The sequence below is a fragment of the Marmota flaviventris genome, chromosome 11 (genome assembly GCF_047511675.1).
Source record: "Marmota flaviventris isolate mMarFla1 chromosome 11, mMarFla1.hap1, whole genome shotgun sequence".
Taxonomy (NCBI): Eukaryota; Metazoa; Chordata; class Mammalia; order Rodentia; family Sciuridae; genus Marmota; species Marmota flaviventris.
The window spans coordinates 76,467,619-76,482,290 of record NC_092508.1 but is presented as its reverse complement, the minus strand read 5'-3'; the positions used below and the strand labels follow the sequence as shown (position 1 = coordinate 76,482,290).

Here is a 14,672-nt window from a genome sequence, read left to right as displayed (position 1 = left end):
CAATCTAGCTGTCTTTTCAGCAGTTTTATTTTAGAACTTGGGTGACTTACTGTCAGCTAACCTCAGTTTTTAGACTTTCTAAATATGCAAGAAATGTATTTCTCTTATCACATTATATTATCCACATTTATTTGTTATCATATAGTCTACAAGTCATATAGCAGGATTTGAACCAACCTCTTTGACTCCAAAATTATATTCTTTCTGAATCCCTTACTTGAGTTTTCTTGAGAGGGTCCCTTACACTGAAGTAGTATGAAATAAGGAGGAAATGGTGAGAACAATGAGATTATAAAGGACAAGCATCAATATTGGTGAAATGCTCCAGTGTACTTGGGTTAATGCAAGTTTTGCCAAGGTCTGATGTATACGTATTGTATTTTTAATGATCATTCAAGAAGAATGCGTATTTCTGCATTTAAGGGATCTGAAAGTACATGCAGACCTCCAGATTATCAAAGTAGACTCTAAAATAATAATGTAAATGAATGTAAGTTCCACATTGATATCACTTTAGTGAGTCCAGAATTGATAAGCAGTGTGGTGGTTGTGAGGACAAGAGACAACAACAGGAATAATCAAGTAAGCAGCTTAGACAGATGGTATAGACCTCAAGCAAAGAAATCCAAAGGGTGGTAGATAAATATTGAGAGTTGCATAGGTGATTAAGGGAAGTTGGCCATTCTCACCCTATGATTCAGAGACTACTGGAGGAGGCCAGACCTTTAAACATATATTACCTTTGTTAATAAAAATGATACAAGTAATATCCATAAAAACATGTATTCACTATATTTTTATAAACTCTTATTATAACTAAGAGAAACGGGTTGAAGAAAAGATAAGGGCTGAATAACATAACAGAATCCAGTGTATTTTTTCTTTTGAAAAACTGTGTGCTGGTTTTCCATTGTGACATAAATGCTCTTTGTCAGAAACAAATAACAATAACAAAACTATGGAATGAGAAAAATTGTCATGAAGCTGGAATTTAATAATAGATTGTTATTCGTACATGAACTACCAATGTGTGTTTGTGAAGGAATGTCTATTTAACTGTTAAATTTTTATGTCACATACAATTCCAAAACAATGCAATAACTTTTAAAAAGACATTCAGTGCTGTTCATACACAGTTTTCGTCATCTGAGTGCCAATTCAGCTGCAAATGATTTTAACAGAAGTAAATTGCTTCAAGTGTTTGCTTAACAGACTAGGTCACAAAACTGCAGCTTACCAAACAGGAGAATGAAATTCATGTGGTCTGCATGCTCATGTTTCTGTCATAGATTGGGTATGGTAGAAGCAGTGTGGGAGAACTTGCTTATTTCCTATTCATTTTCAATGATATAAGGAGGACGGGGAAGTGAGAGATGGGGATTGTCTAATAAAAATATATTATATATATTTATAAAACCACAAATACTTTTAAATTAAAGAAAACATTGTTAAGTGAAGTAACACAACATATCCATTCCTGCTGTGCTTAAAAATGGCAACAAAAACAGTTTCTTTCAGATCATTTTTCTTTTTTACATTAATGAACTGATAACAATCTGAGTGTTGGTTTGGTTTTATATATATATATATATATATATATATATATATATATATATATACATACATACATACATACATATATATACACATATATACACACACACACATACATTCATATATGACCTTATGCTGTTTATACTGTGTTTATAGTCATCTATATATGATTGCTATATTTATTTATTATTAATTTAGGGGTTTCCTATATATTATTTATACTGATCTCAAACTTGTGAGCTGAAGTGATCCCCACACCTACAGGCCTATGCCACCATTCACAGCTCATTGTGACTATCATTATAACTTATGTTTGCCACTCAAGTATTTTGTTATGTTCAGTGCTCACAATATCATATGAATTAGTAATTGTCACTTACAGATGAGGTAGCAGAGGTACCATCATAATTGGCTAAATTTTTCAAAGTCATTTATGAAAAAGAACAGAATCCTGCCTGAACTCACAACCCCTGAATGATGCCAGTTCCATGAATCAATTCACTGTCCTTCTCCTCTTGATGCCAAGGCTATGTGACATATGGTGACACAGAGTGGCTGGGTGGCTATATGTTCCTTTATGTTCCTTAACTGAATCAGAATTGTACCTTCATAGTAACAACCCAGAGGGATCATAGGAACAGGGATAGTGGACACAGAGGCCTATAGTTAGGAAAAAATAATACTAATTAAACTCTGATAGAAATGGTGGAAGTTAAATAGGGGTACATAGAAATACCTGTTAAAAATTTTTGTTGATTTTTTAAATGACATTGGATAAAAATGAAGAATAACATTTTAACTTTTTTCTCTTTTGTCATAGGCTTACTAGGTTCACATCATTGGTATTCTTTGCATTGTTTTACTTAGAAAATACAAGTATTGCCCTTGATAGCATCCAACGTTTCTTCCAGCTCTGTTTTCTTCTTGAAATGAAGAATTTCAAAAGTTGTAAACTATGCCTAATGAAGATCACTGCACCTGCCATTTAATACAAGGCATTTATACTATTACTGAATCCCAGAGTCTGGAATTCCCATAAAGCCTTCTCATAGGCATTAATGCAGGCATTGCTTAGAACTCTTCTAATACTTCAACATCCAGGACAAAATTAACATTTAGAAATAATAATGGGAAAAAAGCAAAAAATCCAGAAATTTGTATTAGTTTTAATCAGGTAATAGAAGTAACTTACCATAAAAATGGCCCAATAGATGCTCTTTGGGTCATTAATGAAGTGTAACCGAAATGTACATAGATCATATCAGAATCCATATCTGTGTTTATAGTAATTGTATTTGGGAGTGAGAGTAATTGCTTGAATGTTTAAAATGTTGGTATTACTTCAAAAACTAGAAATTTATTTAACAAAAGGTAATAGAAACACCTACCATGCAAGGCAAGATATGATAGATCCATTAAAATGCATATAAAAGCCTAAAATTAGTATTCAGGAAAGCAACACATACAGGGTTTGAGATTCTGGAGAAGAAACTCAATTGACTGAACAAAAACCATTCATGTTTGTTAAAAGGCTAGTTCAATTTATCTGCACAAATGGTTCATATAATTTTAATATTGAAGAGTTATTTATAATACACATAAGAAAGCACCTGATACTTTGGCCTTAAAACTAGTAATTTAAATTTAGAATTTGTATATAGACTGTGTATTTGAATTTTAACACACACACACAGAGGAAGTATATCGAAAATTAGAATTCAGACAATCAAAAGTTTAAAAAAATATAAACCATTATTTATTAAAAATGAAAAAGGCTTTGTGTTCAGTTTATAATAAATCTTGATCTTAAAGAGGAAAGAGGCTATAGCTGATTTCTTCCACTGTTATAATTCCAGTATCTAGCAATGTATCTGATAAATAGTTCATACTCAGTAGTTGTATCTTAAATAAATTAGTACATTGTTTGAAACCCTGACTTATAAATTAAATCCCACTGCAAGTAAAAATCTTCCAATTTTCTTACAGTGTTGCAAATGAGAATTTGAAAGAGAAAGCACAGGAACATGTTATACTGATACTTTTTAAAAAATCAACAATAGAGTGAAAGAAAACTCAATTAAAATATTACTTGCTTATATAACAGGAGAAAATGATCTAGCAGGTGTCAATTAGAAGTGTGATGTTTTTGTTTAGATTTTTGTTTCCTTCTCTTTCTGCCAAAACAAAGAACATCAACAAATTTCAATGAATCCTCCTGTTCGTATTTTTTGGAGAAAGTTATTTTCAGTTTTTGAATTCTTTTTTTCCTCTCACACATTAGGTAATTATCACAATTTTCTGAGACTCCTAATTAACTAGGACTTATGTAGCTGTTTCCCCTTACAGCTTGATCTTTATCACCAAAATACAAATACAATCAGCTTTAGAAAGGATGAACCATTGATTGGGGTGTTCAGTCATTGTAAGATGCAGTTGAATCTTCATTAACATTTTGTGACTTCTGCTAGGGTTTTGATTCTTTAGTTTTCATGTATATTGAGAATAGTTGGAATGTGACTTACCTGGACAAGAAGGAACATAGGGTTCTGATTCTGTATATTGAGAGAATTTAAAGGGTACTCTGTTAGATTAGAGGAGAATCAAAGAGAAAGGTTACCAAAAGGCACTGACTTTAATCATTGGCTGGATAAAGTGAAATCAAACCTGTATCAGGGCTCCAAGCTGAGAAGAAAATTACACAAAGTGAAAGGCTATTAGTAGAACTCACTAGAAAGGATATCACTGGGTCAAACTCCACAGGTGGCAGAAGCTTTTCAGTTGATTGTGATCTCAAGAGTATTAGGCAAGGTACTTTTTGCTGGGGATCTTTGGGCACAAAGAAGTTATTATTTAAGGCTCTTTGTGTGAAGTTTGGATGTCATGACCTAGGTCTGGTACAACAGTCAATTTCTTTAAAGTCTCACCAGTCTAAACAAAATGACTTTCTATTTGTTCCGAATGACTGGTCTGAAGGATCTCAACTCATTCACTAAATAAATATTGTTAGGGCCTACCAAGTTCTAGGAACTGTGCCAGAGCCTGTGATTGCAAACACGAGTAAGACATATTCCCTGCCACTGTGAAATTTACATTCTAGTTGAGGAAAAATTGAAAGGCATACAAGAAATTTTCTATGTATTAGAATACCTAGTGTGATCGATCAATGTGTTTCTCCAATATGCACAGATAGCACTTTAAAAAACTCTAAACTTCTAAGTTTGACAGAGGGTTCTTGGACTAATTGAGCTTTTCGTGATTAAGCAACTGTCAGAAATTAACTTAAATCTCAGAAAGTTAAAAAATAAAATAAAATAAAAACCAGCCTCTTCCTCTGAGTAAACTTTTGGGACTGATCATAACAGCAATAGCAAAGGCTTTTCCTTTACCCTATCCCTTCCCATTTTCATTGTCATTCTCTTTCTAAACACTTCTGCTCAAAGCTAATAGGTGATCCAGAGCACAGTCAGAATCTGCACAATATGAGGAAGGCATTCATAGGTGACAAAATCTATCAGCGTCCTTAAAGGGTCAGAAGCACAACTAGGTGGGCTCTGGACCCTAAGTAAGGTAAGGAAAGGGTCCTGGTGGAGAAGCAGCCTCTGCTGGAGTGAGTGAACCATCAAGGACATCGACCCCCTTGGAAGTGGCCTGGTATCACATGCCAGTCAGTCCCTGAACAGGGTAAGGAAGCTATCTTTATAGTAGTATTTCCAAGAGAGGCATTTTAGACCCTAGTTTGGTAAAGAGTAATTTCACATGCAAAACAGCCATATCAGGGGGGCAAGGGCATCAATGCATGGGAGGTAGTTTGGCATGAGGAGCTGGGATCCTAATGGAGTAAGTAGGTTGTCCAGGTAGGAAATTGGAGGATCTCCTGCAACATCCATGCAGAAAGTTGGAGCCTGGGCCCTAGAAGAGCTGCTGAATGGCAAGGTAGTATAGGCCAGCATGTCACAGAGAATCATTTTAAGGAATTGACTCATGTAACTATAGAGGCTGACAGGTTACAACTTTGCAGAGTGGGCTTGCAACTGGAGACATGGGGAAGAAATACTACCATACTTCATGTCTGTATGCAATCTGCTGGCAGAATTTCCTCTTCTTCAGAGATCAGTGTTTTTCTAAGAAAATTTTAAACTGATTGGATGGGACACACCCACATTATGGAAGGTAATCTGCTTTATTCAAGTCTTATGTGAAAAATACCTTCATGAAAACATATAAAATAATATTTGACCAAACATGTATGTATTGTGGCCTATGTAAGTTGGCACATAAAATTATCCATCATACTTGGTATGTAGTATCTAAATGGAAGTATTACTCTATGATTAATTATAAGCTGCCAGTTTCACAAGACAGGCTATGTAGAGAAGGGTTATACAGAGAGTCAGCTATTATGAGATGGTACCAGCCAGCTGCAGCAGGCCACTGAGTTCAGCTGTGAATCAGTCTGAGCAGACACTTTATCCCATCCCATCATATGGGGGGTTTTAAGGATAAACTTCTCCCTCTAGATCGTCCTGCATTGGCATGAGTGGGCCAGATCACTACACCCAGAATCAATTAGTCATTGGGTTCAGGCTGCCTTCAGAATAGGGCACGGTTTTGAGAAAGGCAACTATCTTAATTTAGGCACTCTTCAAATTCAGGCTAACTGGAGCTATTTGTTGGCAGTACTCCCAGCATTTTGCATAATAAATGCTTTATTCCTGGATGAGGATCTGGGCAGTACATCATAATACACACCATGTTCAGTGATAAATTTTCATGATTGTGTGTAGCAAATTTATAAGAAGAAATTGGGACTCTGCTATGTTTGCATAGATGTATTGTGGCGTACGTAAGTTGAGAATGTAAAATATGTGCTAAATACATGAAAAAGTACATATAATTCTTCTATATTTGTAGGTGAAATTTTCATTTGATATTCTACCTTTAGTCTCATTGTTTCATTAAATAGAGATGCTCCTCTATTTAGAGTGGTATTATGTCCTTCTAAACCCATCATAAGTTGAAAATGAATTCAGTACACCAAAATTACCAAACATAGTAGCATAGCCTAACCTACCTTAAATATCCTTAAAACACATTGCCTATGATTGAGCAAAATCATCTAACACAAAGTTGATTTTATAATAACATTTACTATCTGGTGGTGTTTATTGAATATCTATTTCTAAAAAAAAATTTCCAACACATTATACTGTGGAGTCCAGACGTACCTCATTTTATGTATTTCACTTGACTGTGTATCACAGATACTGTGGATATTACAAATTGAAGGTTTGTGGCAACTTGGGATCCAGCAAGTCTATCAGTGCCCTTTTTCCAACACTGTGTTCTCATTTCATTTATCTGTCTCTCACTTTGGTAATTGTCATTCAAAACATTTCATACTTTTTCATTATCAGTATATCTGATATGTTGATCTGTGACCTTTGATGTTACTATCAAAATTAGGCTGTTTGCTCCAAGCATCCAAGTCATGAATGTAAGGGAACAGTTATTGAAGGAAATTAAAAGTGCTACTCCAGTGAACACATGCATGTTATGAAAGAAAAACAACCTTCTGTTGATATGGAGAAAGTTTTCCTGGCCTGGAAATAAAATTAATCCAGTCACAACAATCACTTAAACCAAAGCCCAATTCAGAACAAGACCTAAGCTCTCTTTAATTTTGGGTGGTTTGTAGTTGCGAGGAAGCTTCAGAAAAAATGTTGAAACTGGCAGAGGTTGGTACATGAGGTTAAAGTGGTGATGCACCATGGAGGTTGAGACAGGAAGATTGAGAGTTCAAAGCCAGGCTCAACAAAAGCAAGGTTCTAAGCAACACAATGAGACCCTGTCTCTAAATAAAATACAAAATAGGGCTGGGGATGTGGCTCAGTGGTCGAATGTCCCTGAATTCAATCCCCACTACCCCCTCCTCCCCCCAAAAAAGAAAGACACCCTCTCCACAATGTCCGAGTGCAAGGGAAGCAGCAAGTGCTGATTCCAAAGCTGTGGCAAGTTATCCTGAAGACCTGGATAAGGTAATTGATAAGGTTGGGTAGCCACACTAACCAACAGATTTTCAGTTGACCAGGACAACCTTGTATTGGAAGAAGATGCCCCCTAGGATTTTCATAGCTAGGGAGGGAATGTCAATGCCTGGTTATAAAGTTCAAATGAGTGTTGTTAAAGTCTAATACAACTGGTGAAGCCAATGCTTACTTACATTTCAGAAAATCCCAATGGCCTTGAAAGTCATAAGTTTGATGATAACATCTTATTTTACAACTTGGTTTACTTAATATTTTAAACTTATTGTTGAAACTTGCTTCTCAGAAAAAAAAAAAAAAACTCCTTTCAAAATATTCCTATTTATTAACAATGCATCTTTTCATCCAGTGAGATCATTGTTATTCTCATATCTGGCATATCAGCATGTAGTCTGAAGCCTATGGTTCAAAGAATAATTTCATCTTTCATGTTTTATTATTTAAGAAATTTAGGCTATGTTTGCCATAGATAGTCATTCCTTCCATGGATCAAGTAAGTTGAGAAGTTTGGGATAGTATTCACCAGTCTAGATGCCATTCAGTAGATTTGTGATTCATAGAAAGTGGTCAAAATATCCACATTAACAGGAGTTTAGAAGAAGTTGATTCCAGTCTTCATGGTTGACTTTGAGGATTTAAGACTGCAGTAGAGGAATTACCTTCAGATGTGATGGATATAGAAAGAAAACTAAAGTTAGAAGTGGAGCTTTAAGATGTGACTGATTTTGCTGCAATCTCACCATAAAACTTCAAAGGATGGGGAGCTACTTATAAATAAACAAAGGAATAGGTTCTGTAGGATGGAATTTACAACTGGTGAAGACACTGTGGGTAATGTTATAATGACTACGATGTTAACTTAGTTGATAAATCAGTGGCAGGTTGAAGATGATTGATTCCAATCCTGAAAGAAGTTATGCTGTGGATAAAATGCTATCAAACAGAAGCATCACATGCTACTAAAATATAGAAAGCTTTTGTGAAAAGAAGAGTCACTTGATGTGACATATTTCATTGTTGTCTTATTCTAAGTAATGCCACAGTCAGACCAACTTTCAGCCACTATCAACATGAAGGCAACACCTTCTATCAGCAAAAAGATCACAAGTCCCTGAAGCCTCAGATAATCTATAGAATATTTTAGCAATAAAGTATTTTAAGGATAGGCACAACATTGTTATTTTTAAACATAATGCTATTGTACACTTAGTCTACTATATAATGTAAGCATAATTTTTATATGCACTGAGAAACCAAAAATTAATATAATTCACTTTATTGCAGTATTTGCTTTATTGTGGTGACCTAGAATCAAACTAGCAATACTTGCAGTACATGCAGGGTATTCCTGTATTGGTTATTTATCCTCGTGATCACATGGCTGATGCCCTGCACATAAAATAATATTGTACAGCATATTAGTAGTCTGTGAAAAGACAAACTTTCAAAATTTGAAGTATAATTTCTACTGAATGTGTATTGGTTTGGCCCCATTGTAAGATAAAAAAAATCATGAGTTTATAAGTCTATCATCATTCATATGAAACTGAAAGCTATAATAGGTTCAATAATGCCCCACCTCTCTAAAATGTCTACATGCTAATTGCCAGAAACTGGGAACATTATCTTACATAGCAGAAGATACTTTGTAGATATAAATAAGTATATTAAAATAAGATTATCCTGGATAATCTGTGTATGTATGAGCCCATGTAATCACAAGGGCCCTCATAAACAGGTGCAAGAGAAGTCAGAGAGAAGGCTGTGTGAGAAGCAAGGCAGAGATTTGAAGATGCAGGAAGGGACCACAAGCCAAGGCCTGTAGTCCATGTGGAAAGTACATGTCTTCAGTATATACTATTTTTTTTGTTGTTGTTGTTTTTTCTTAGGTACCTAGAATTTAACCCACAGATGCTTAACTACTACAGCTCAACCCCAGCTATTTTTTATATTTTAATTAGGGACAGGGTCTTGCTGAGTTATTTAGGGTCTTGCTAAGTTGCTGAGACTGAATTTGAACTCCTAATCCTCATGCCTCAGCCTCTCCAGCTGCTGGGGTTACAGGCATGTGTCTGGCTCAGCATATACATTTTGATCTTTTCTCCCCAAAAAAGAAAAAGCAAATAAATTGTCTCTGTGGTCAGAACCTATAGAACAAATCAGCCCTGGTGACAGTTTGATTTTAGGCTACTGAAACTGATTACAGAATTCTGGCCTCTAGAACTTTGAAAGAGTCAATTTGTGTTGTTTTCAGCCAGGGATTTACCAAAGGTTGAGATATTAGCCATCAACGAGGATTTCTTTAAAGATATACTTTAAAGCCCTTTGTGTCTACCTGATTTTATTAGGCACTTAGCAATGTTAATTTTCTTTTCCTGCCTGAAAATTTTCTTAGGCAAGAAATATTTTTGAGATGTAACTTCTTAGAGGGCTTGAAAAAAGTCTTCTACACAATCTTCCCAGAGGAGAAAGTTTTTTTATCCTTAAATGTTCTTTATCTAGTAGTAAAATTCTCATTTGCAGGCTTGGATGTTAGGGAGTTATCACTGCCTGCTTCCCATTTTCTTCCCACATACTCCACAAGCAATATTTCCCTGTGGCTTGAAACATATATATAAAACCACACTCTAACTTGGTATGTTTTGAGTTTATAAAATTTTATCAAATAGTTCATCTCAGTTAAGCATCATAACTACTGATAAGTTGCCAGTTTTAATAATGATCCCATTTTAGAGATGGGAAATATGAAACTCCAAGAAGTTAATTGAACTTGACTAAATAGTGCAGATAAGAATTAGAAGAGGCAGTCAGGATCCACACTGGCTTTCTTAGCACCAAAGTGAATGCCTTATCTTCTTTGGACATGCCAATCTTCTCATCAATATAAGCTCTTGGATCTTTAATCAAGGCAGGCACTAGTGAAGTCCAAACACACAAGTGCTAAATGCTTTCTCAGTTGTAGCTTGTGTTATCCACTCTTTTCAAGACTATTCCACATGAGAGCTCTGTACCTCTGGCCTGCTGTGAGTCATGAGTGATAAAATCCATTTTGGAAGTGGTGGTGAATTGTGGGTTGTGGCAACTCTGTTATGAGTTTGTTGTTATTAATTACTTGCCATAATTTCCATTCTGACAATTTTTGTTTAGTGGATATAATGTGTACACAACACAAAAATGAAGTAGTTAACTATGAAATAACTTGCTCAAAAACAAATACACATAAAATAGTAAGGTAAACTCGTGAGTGGTATTTTACTTCACCTTGAGTTTCAACATTAAATATTAATCTGGTTTACTTAAAAACTGAGTTTAGCTAATATTGCCATATATAAAAGGTGTTTTGAAGGCCAGTTTCAAATAACCAATTTCAATGAACATATTCTTAGAACTTAAATAGGCATAGTTTAATTGCCATGAATTTGAATTTGTGATTTTCTTATATATGATACCTTTGGAAAGAAATATTAAAGATATATTAAAATTGTGCAGTCAGAGGATTTAAGTGCACTCGGTGAGGCAGTACCTCAGGGTGTTTCCAAGCTCTTCATCAAATTCCAGTATTCTCCTAAAGTTGGTGTGGGTGAGGCAAAAGCAATCATAGCTGATGTGTGGTGAGCAGTGGTACCCCAGGGCACCCAGAAGGCACACTGCGACCTACAGATTCAAAGAGTCAGTGACAAGTGAAATATGGTTTATCAGGGTTGAATACGAAATTCAGAAAAGTAAATCTGAGCATTTTCTAAGCTTGCATACAATTCCACAAGCATGTTGGAAAGTGTTATATGGAGTATACACATGTGAAATTTGAAAAGTGAACCTTATCTAAAAAATACCTGTTCATCAAGGGAAGTTTTTAAGTGAGAAGAGTTTAGGAATGCTTGGCTTTTCTTGAAGATATATCCTTTATTTTTCTCTATGTAAGGATATATAGGAAACTTGACATTTGGTTCACTGACTTTTAAAATTTATTATTGAAAATGAAAACTGAAGTTCTTTGAAAATTCCAAGCAATCACAAAAGTGTGACTTCTGCTTTCACTTTTGCATTCTGATTTGGCTTTTCAGGCTACATTAGGGCATCACCACTGTTTTTTGTTTTGTTTTGTTTTGCTTTTTGCTTTTTAGTTGTATCTCTTATTATGAGAAATTGTTTCGATACTGGAGAACTGAGTGAAATATTCTTGTCATTGTAATGATATTGATTTCCATTTGCTTTATTAGAAAGCTTCTGCATATTAAAAAGTGATTTATCATAAGTTCTTGCAAAAACTTGAGTTGATGTTATTTCATTTTCATGTAGTTATAATAACCAGTATATATTTTTTTTTCTGAAAAACTAATTGGTAATAGTCCCTATCATTTTGTAGGCTTGATGAGAAAAACTGTAAATTCCCATTCAGTTTTCGAAAAAAAATAATAAGCCAAGTAGCCATATATTCTTGCCAAATAGATGCATGTCCTTATTAAGAATGTAACTCACAGGTGATGGAATTTTACTTGTAGTTTTTTCTTTTCACTTCCTGAAACAGATTAGTGTATTGTTTAAATATATCAGTGTATAGTGTAACTAATTTGTTCATTCCAGCTGTTCTCCTGATCAATACTGTGATTACATCCATTTATAGAAATCCATATATATCAGATGGCATGACTCTTTCAATATCCTGAGGTTTATTCATAATATTCAGGATGGGACAGATTTTTCTTTTGCCAGAACAGCCACATTTCCAATACAGACACTAAATATGAAAGATGCAAGTCAGATCGCAGAACTGAAAGCGATCCTGTAAGGAATAATCAAAGCCAGTAGGAAGCCCTTAGTGCTAATTTGCAATTTATAGGAAGGACATTTTTACCTGTTTTAGGATTTTTAACCTTTAAATCCCATGGACTCTTTTAAGAAATCTAGCTAAACCTATGGGCCAAATCTCAGAACAAAGTATTAAATGTGTAAAATAAAAAGAAGATTTTTAAATGTGAAAAATAAAAATAATTTTAAATATTTTATATTTATATATTTTTATATTGAAATATATTTACCAAAATATTTTAAAATTTATAACAGAATACTATGTCCTTAAAGTTACTTAAATCTAAATTAACCTTTAAAAATTACAGTAATTTCAAAGTGGTGATGATCACAGATGATAATGCTAGAAGTTTGAAACTGTAATGTGTTTATGAAAATATCTATTATTTCTGTTAATGCCAGATTAACAGATTATGCAATATGTCCATTGTTTGCTGCCTATCTTCATGATTATAGTAAATGTTTTCTTTCATTAGAAATTAATGAAGGATGTTTTTCCCCCTACCCAAGATTATAAGTTCCTGAAACCTATACCTAGATCCTCTTGTAATTTTACAAGTAAAATATAAATTTTACTTGTAGTTTTTTCTTTTTACTTCCTGAAACACATCCTCTTTGAAATAATAAAGAAAAGAATAAGAAATCCTGAACTAGGAATGTAATTCAGCGGTAAAGTTCTTGCATAGCATTCATAAGGCACTGGGTTCAATCCCTAGCACCACTGAAAAAGAAAGAGAAGAAGAGAGAAAAGGGCAGAAACTATCATAATAACTGGAGACTATGGTAATTAAATGACATGCACATGTACATCAACACAAAGTCAAATAGAGCTTTGCCTATTTTGTGCTAGAATTTCTGGCTCTTTGTTGTGAGAATCTGTGTCTCCTGGAAACCAGCAGGACTGAGTATTTTTCTTCAAGTTCTACTAGAACATATAATTTATTTAAAAATATTCATTTTAAAAAATCTTGGTATCACATCAATGAAGAGGCAGTAACTTTGTTTTAAGATATGTCTGAACAATGGATAATTATGTAAATTCTATTTCAGAAAACAGAAAGGAGGAACATTATGACTAAAATGATCCTTTAGTTTGTGGTGTATCTGTTGTAAATGTTGTATTATTTATATTCCTCTAAACATGCTGACATTGAAAGAATGTCATTTATCTCATTTAATATTTCAATCAAAGCAAAGCAAAAATCCTTTTTGGAAATATTATCAGGGGCTTGATTTTATCCAGAACTCCCTTAGGCCAAATTTATAATTTTTATTATCTACATTTGTGTTACTCAGATTGTAGGCCAGGAATCATCAACATCTGTAACTGCCTTGGAACATGTTATATATTCAAATTCATGAATCCTCTTTCCATTCTGAGCTACAGAGTCATAATTCAGGATGTATATGGCTAAAAAAATCAGTCTTTTAACAGATACTATGTTAAATAGCAACAACAAGGTGAATTTATTTTCAGTACTTAAACATTGAATGATTTCCCATTAAAAGATTTCAGCTTTGGGGGAGGGATAGCAAAAAAATAAAGGATTTCAAAATACTAGTACAATGGAAAAAGAAAAAAAAAAGGATCTGTATAGTGGCATATTATTCAGTGATAAATAGTTATGAGTTCTCAAAAAAAACATGGAGAAATCTTAAATATATTTTGCTAAATGCAAAAAAGCAGTCTGAAAGACCCCTCCATTGTATGATTCCAACTCTATAACAGAGGAAAAGACAAAACCTTGAGGAATATAAAAAATTAGTGGTTGTCAGGCCTTGGGGTTATATGGTGGGGAGGAGTAGGGAAGGCATAGAAAACTTTAATGGACTGAAAAATGCTCTATGATGTTATAATGAAAGATATTTCATTATATATTTGCCAAAACTCAAAAATGCACCACATCAAGAATGGACGGTAATGTAAACTATGGATTTTATTTAATGACAATATATGTGTCAACATTGGCTTAATCAGTCTAACAAATATACCAGATTAATACAAGGTGTTAATCATACAGACATGGCAGTGGGGAGAGGGAGGAAGGTGAAGTAGGTATTTTGGAACTTTCAATTTTTCTTTCATCCTAAATAGAAGAGGATCAGGTAATATCATACCTGGCTAGATGATTCCTATGACAGCACTCTGCAGCTAAGTAGTAGCCACTACTCACTTTTGAAGGGCCAAGAACACATCAGTTTGCTTCAGTATCCAGTTTAACCTTTTAAGGACTTGATTTATATACTTCAGACCTCCAAACATTA

At 34.1% G+C, this 14,672-nt stretch overlaps 1 protein-coding gene across 2 annotated transcripts in view; it reads left to right on the top strand.

Moving 5' to 3' along the window:
- The window catches only part of Galnt13 (polypeptide N-acetylgalactosaminyltransferase 13), a 472,574-nt gene that overhangs the window by 180,380 nt on the left and 277,522 nt on the right, over window positions 1-14,672 (top strand). The window lies entirely within an intron of this gene.